Source organism: Meleagris gallopavo, chromosome 24 (assembly GCF_000146605.3).
Source record: "Meleagris gallopavo isolate NT-WF06-2002-E0010 breed Aviagen turkey brand Nicholas breeding stock chromosome 24, Turkey_5.1, whole genome shotgun sequence".
NCBI classification, from domain to species: domain Eukaryota; kingdom Metazoa; phylum Chordata; class Aves; order Galliformes; family Phasianidae; genus Meleagris; species Meleagris gallopavo.
Window position 1 is genome coordinate 2,403,998 of NC_015034.2, and position 5,446 is coordinate 2,409,443.

The window sequence follows — 5,446 nt, forward strand, 5'->3', positions numbered from 1 at the left end:
TCCGACCCCGCCGCTTCCGTCTCGCTGCCGGCAACCAATAGGAGAACGCGTTCTTACCTCGAGAGGCGGGAGGCCGTCGTCAGCAACCAGTCAGAGCTAAGCCGGAAGGAGGCGAAGAAATGCGGAAGTACACATCGAGCCCGGAAACGATTGACCGCTTCCGGCGTCGCGACAACCAATTGGAAAAGAGCGAGGGCGAGACGAGGGAGGAGCCCGCCTTTTTAAGCGGCCGCGGCGGGTGCGAGGGTGTGGTGGGGCTTCGGCTGCGGCGCTTTGGGTCTGCGGGGCGGGCGGTGTGTGATTTGTGATCTCGGCCTTCTAGTTTGTGGGTGCGTTTCCTCAAGGTGCGTGGCTCTCTTTACAGTGAGAGCGGTGAGGTGCTGGAACAGCTGCCCAGAGAGGCTGTGGATCCCCGTCCATCCCTGGAGGTGTTCAAGGCCAGGTTGGATGGGGCCCTGGGCAGCCTGGGCTGCTGTGAGATGTGGAGGTTGGTGGCCCTGCGTGTGGCAGGGGGTTGGAGATTTGTGATCCTTGAGGTCCCTTCCAACCCTGGCCGTTCTGTGATTCTGTGCGCTGTGGTAGGAGCATTCCTCAAGGTACGTGCTGTGGCTGCTTGTGTGGAAAAGCAGGACCTGCGCAGAGCTTTTTAGATCCCTTGCCTGCCCAGGCTTGCTGTCAGCATGGTGGTCAGTGCCTTCCCCTGGTGCTGTGTCAAACAGCTCTGGCCAAGCACTCTGTTTTTATTGTTCATAGCGATGCTGTATAGCATGAGAAACCCCTTTAACCAGTGTGGGCCAGCTGTCCCAGTTCTGCCCCCACCCCTGCCATTAGCAGGGCAGCGCACGAGGCTGAAATATCACAGAATCATAGAGGTTGGAAAGAAGCTCCAGAGATCGAGTCCAACCCCCCTCCCAAAGCAGGTTCCTTACACCAGGTCACACAAGTAGGTGTCCAGGTGGATCTTGAATATCTCCAGAGGAGAAGACTCCACAACCTCCCTGGGCAGCCTGTTCCAGTGCTCCATCTCCCTCACCTTAGAGAAGTTCTTACGCACAATTATGTGGAACTTCCTATGCTTCAGTTTCTGGCCGTTCCCTCTTGTCCTGTCTCCACACGCTGCTGAAAAGAGTCTGGCCTCACCACTCTGCCCCCTACACCTTAGATATTTATAGACCTGGATCAGGTCCCCTCTCAGTCTTCTTTTCTCAAGGCTAAACAGACCCAGTTCACTTTGTCCTTAATTAGCATAAGTCCTGCTTTACAGCAGCTAAAATACCAATGTGTTACCACCGTTATTGTCCCTATCTATTTGTTTTGGGGTGAATTTCTTTCTGGTTTCTGCACGCAGTTAATAAAAGTCAAAATTAAATATACTTAATTACGTTGCAAATTTCAGAGTGTGAAGCAGGTGGGGGAACTGCAATATCCTCCTTTCCACTGCTACTATGCAGCCCATCCCATCTGCATGATGCTGTGAGCTTAGCAGCAGCAGGTGTGGTCACACAATGGTCCCACCTGGCTCAGAATACAAAGCATGGCAATGGCCATCCTGCTGGGTCCCACAAGGGTCGTGAACCTCAGGCACTAAATAGACATAGGGGCAACTCTGTGGTGCCCTCAGCTGGGATTTTGCTGAAGGAGAAACACTGACCTGTTGGAGCAGATCCAGAGGAAGTTTAAAAAAAAGATGCTTCAAGGGATGGAACATTTCCCTTTGAGGACAGGCTGAGTGAGCTGGGGCTGTGCAGCCTGGAGGAGAGAAAGCTCCAGGGAGACCTGAGAGCAACCCTTCAGTAAATAACAGGGGGCTGTAAAAAAGAAGGGGACAGACTTCTTAACAGGGGCTGTTAAGGGACAAGGAAAATGATTTCATACTAAAAGAAGGGAGATTTAGACTGGATATAAGGAAAACATTATTTTATGGTAAGGGTAGTGCAGCACTGGCACAGATTGCCCAGAGAGGTGGTGGTTGTCCTGTCCCTGCAGACACCCAAGTTCAGGCTGGATGGGGCTCTGAGCACCTGATGGAGCTGTGGGTGTCTCTGCTCATTGTAAGGGCTTGGACCAGATGGCTTTTAAGGGTCCCTTCCAACTCAATTGATTCTATGATTCTATCATTCTATCTAAAAACATGGTGCTGTAGCAGCTACAGGAAGAAAAATAACTCTGCCACAACCAGGACAGAGGCTTCCAAGTGGCTCTATCAATATGTTAAAGGTTGCGTAACGCATCTGTGAACTCACTGGGGTGTGACTTTGGAAATGTCTTGAAGATAAATGAGGACCCAGTGTTTCCAGTGTGCTTCTCGTTAGTAGGAAAGCATCTGAGGCAGTCAGCTGGCAGAATCTGTGTATCCCAGCTCCCGGTGCCCCTTGTACAGAGAGGTTGCCTTTGGGAGACCCCTTGGCCCTTCTCTATTATGCTCAGAGCTGTAAAGGTTGCTCTTTAAGGGCTTTCTGAATGAAACTTGGGGCTTAACTGAAGATTGCTCAGCTGTATAAAGATAGAGGGTTTGAGATGAAGATCCTGCTATTCACCCTCTAAATCTGCTGCTCTTTTTCCCTCAGTATCCTTCTCCAGAGGAATACCAAATCTGATCTCGCCCCCCAATGCTTTGAGGTCTTCAGATTGGAAATGCCAAGCACGCTTTGAGGCAGGTACGTGGCATTCATTAACTCCAGTTGGAGGCTGGGCAAAGGATATAATTTGATAAGAATGTATTTGGGAAACAGAGCCATTACCAACGTTTGTAGGTGGGATCACTCAGCTAGTGTTAAGGAGTGTGCTTCCTAAGCCAGCTGGATTGTTGCTGGTGATGTCAAGGAAGTCCTGACTGCATCCAGAGTCCTTAATCTGTTTTTTTTTTGCAGTGTTTATAAACAAATGCCATGCACATGGCGTGTGGAGAGGATGTGGAAGCAGCAGGGCTGAAGTTGTAGAGAGAACATGACACGTCTGACTTTGCTATTTAAAAACAGTGTTATAAATTTAGCTAGTTTAGTTGGAGTCCTTGTAGCCTTCAGTTTGACAAAGATAAATGTTTGTCATTCAGTGAGAGAGGGACTGCAATGCCCAGTCCTATCAGGGGGGGGTTTCTGGGAAATTGCTTTTCTTGCAAAGTGGAAATAACTGACAAGTGGCACACCTCGTTTGAGGAATTTGTTCTGTGTCTTCTCCCATCCCCTTGCTCTCTGCTTAAGCACAGGACACAGTGAACTGCAATTTTGCAGTGTCTATTGTCCAGGTCCCAAAGGCTCAGTGGTCCCACAGGTATCCATATAGGCAAGATTGATTCCAGAGCTGGCAGGTTCACATTTGGCCCAAAACATGTGGTTAAAATCCTTCCCGCCTCCTTTCTGGTCTGTTTCTGCAGTTTGAGGCTTTGAGGTGTGTTTCTGTGTTGCAGGACTGGAACAGCATTGGTGAACAACAGGAAAAGTCAAAGGAGATGTGCACAGCTCTTGCTAAATGCAAAACTGGGAATGTCATGCCCCTCAGGCAGGAACCACTTTTTCATGGTATGATTCACATTTGTGTGTTATTTGTACTGTGCACAGTGATAACTGTGATCTGTGATAAGATCATAATCCCTGGGAAGCCTTATGTACCTCAGGTAAGGTAAAAGCCTGGCTTATGAGCAGCACTGGATATTACCTGACTCAGAAGTCATGCACAACTTTTATGGGGGTTGAAGATACATATCCTGTATCCCACATGGTGTTTTTCCTAACATCAGGATGGAATAAAATTTTCTGCCTTACCTTGCAGAATTACGTTACTTATTGTGCTGGCATTTTGTCTCACTTTGTGCTGTGGTCCATTAGAGTAAATAAAAGTGGCTTCAGGAAGCGGAGTTGTTTCCTCCCTCCCACAGGAACAGGAGGTTATCTGCTTGCTAGAGGCTCCAGGGAAAGAAACCCGAGTCAGAGGCTGTCTTCCTCACAGCTCTGGAAAAGAATGGCTGGAGATTTCTGGAATGTGAAGGGCCAAGCAGCCTTGCTCCTTAGCTGTTCACTGCAGCAGTATGAGCTTCCTCCTGTACCTTCCAAGAACTCATCATTAGGCCAAAAGAGAAGGCTTGCTCCAGTCGGTCAGGTATTTATTCACACGCATTCAAAAGCTATTTTTAAAACACCATAGATATCAGCCAGGCCCGTGAGAGTGTGGGTGTGTGCAGGCATACGCTGTTTATACTACAGCATGCTCTGTCTACTATACTGCAGCTTCTCCACAACCTGCTCAGTGACGTGAGTAATTTATCACATGTTGTTTATGCCATCTGCTCTCAGAGGAAGGCACTGCGCTGTGTTTTGGAGAGGTGTTTAATGCGTAGCTGTGCTATCAGAGGCAGTCACAGATTGATGCTCTGAGCGGAAGGCAGTAAACTCTGACGGTGTTTCATTCTGGAGTTTATTTCCCTTACTCACCTGTATCATGTGGGATCAGAGTGGAATGCTGATGTGAAGCTTTATCTTCACGCTGTAATGCAGGTGATTGGTTTTTCTCTAAGAAATGTAGGGCCAAACTCTAAAGCTGGATTTTGGCAGTCCTTGCCACAGGAGGAGGTGGACAGATGTTCCTCCTCAACCAGCAGAACCCTTCCAGAGCCACGGTGCTGCTCCATGTGGCTGAGGTCAGCTCAGCTCAGCCCCATGCTGCAGGGCTTATGTGCTGGGCTCTCATTCCAGCAGTGCTGCTGTGGGTGGCACAGTGCAGCTCTCATCAATGCCACACTCCTGCCCTGCAGCCTGGCTGTGTGAGATTTGCACAACTTCTTACAGGGCTGTCCTTCAGCCAGTGCCCACATCGAGTCCAAAGCTGTTGCTGCTGTCAGCTTGTGTGAGGCAGCTCTCAGACGCATTGATGCCATCAAGCAGCCAGCTGAGGGTTTTTACCTGCATTACAGTGTGAAGCATGTGAAGATAAAGCTTCACATTAGCATTCCACTCTGATCCCACATGATACAGGTGAATAAGGGAAATAAGCTCTAGAATGAAACACCGTCAGAGTTTATTGCCTTCTGCTCAGAGTATCACATCTGTGACTGCCTCTGATAGCACAGCATTAAACACCTCTCTAAAACACAGCTGAACTAAGTGTAGAACATTGACGTCTCCTGCAAGCTTGCTACCCAGCCATATCATACATAAGCTGGTTTTTGGGCCTGTCTGTGTCCTCAGGTTCCTGGAGGAATCCCGTGTCAAAGGCCCAGATCTCTCCATCTGGCCCCTCACTGCAAGAAAGACATGGAGGCCCTGGAGCGGGTTCAAAGAAGGGCAACAAAACTGGTGAGGGGTCTGGAGCACAAATCCTATGAGGAGCGGCTGAAGGAGCTGGGGTTGTTCAGTCTGGAGAAGAGGAGGCTCAGGGGAGGCCATATTGCTCTCTATAGCTACGTGAAGGGAGGCTGTAGCGAGCTGGGGGTCGGCCTCTTCTCTCGTGTAAC

The 5,446-nt window shown here is 49.3% G+C and overlaps 1 long non-coding RNA gene across 3 annotated transcripts; it reads left to right on the forward strand.

Annotated features, from left to right (window-relative positions):
- The first annotated feature begins 70 nt into the window (after positions 1-70).
- On the forward strand, positions 71-4,353 carry LOC109370913. Of its 3 annotated transcripts, XR_004161939.1 has the most exons (4): positions 71-344; positions 2,568-2,657; positions 3,407-3,518; positions 3,875-4,353. It is a non-coding gene; the product is annotated as an uncharacterized LOC109370913 (long non-coding RNA). The 3 variants fall into 3 exon arrangements; XR_002121462.2 differs by lacking the exon at positions 3,875-4,353 and having other exon boundaries at positions 71-329; positions 3,407-3,858; XR_002121460.2 differs by lacking the exon at positions 3,875-4,353 and having other exon boundaries at positions 3,407-3,857.
- The last annotated feature ends 1,093 nt before the right edge of the window (positions 4,354-5,446 follow it).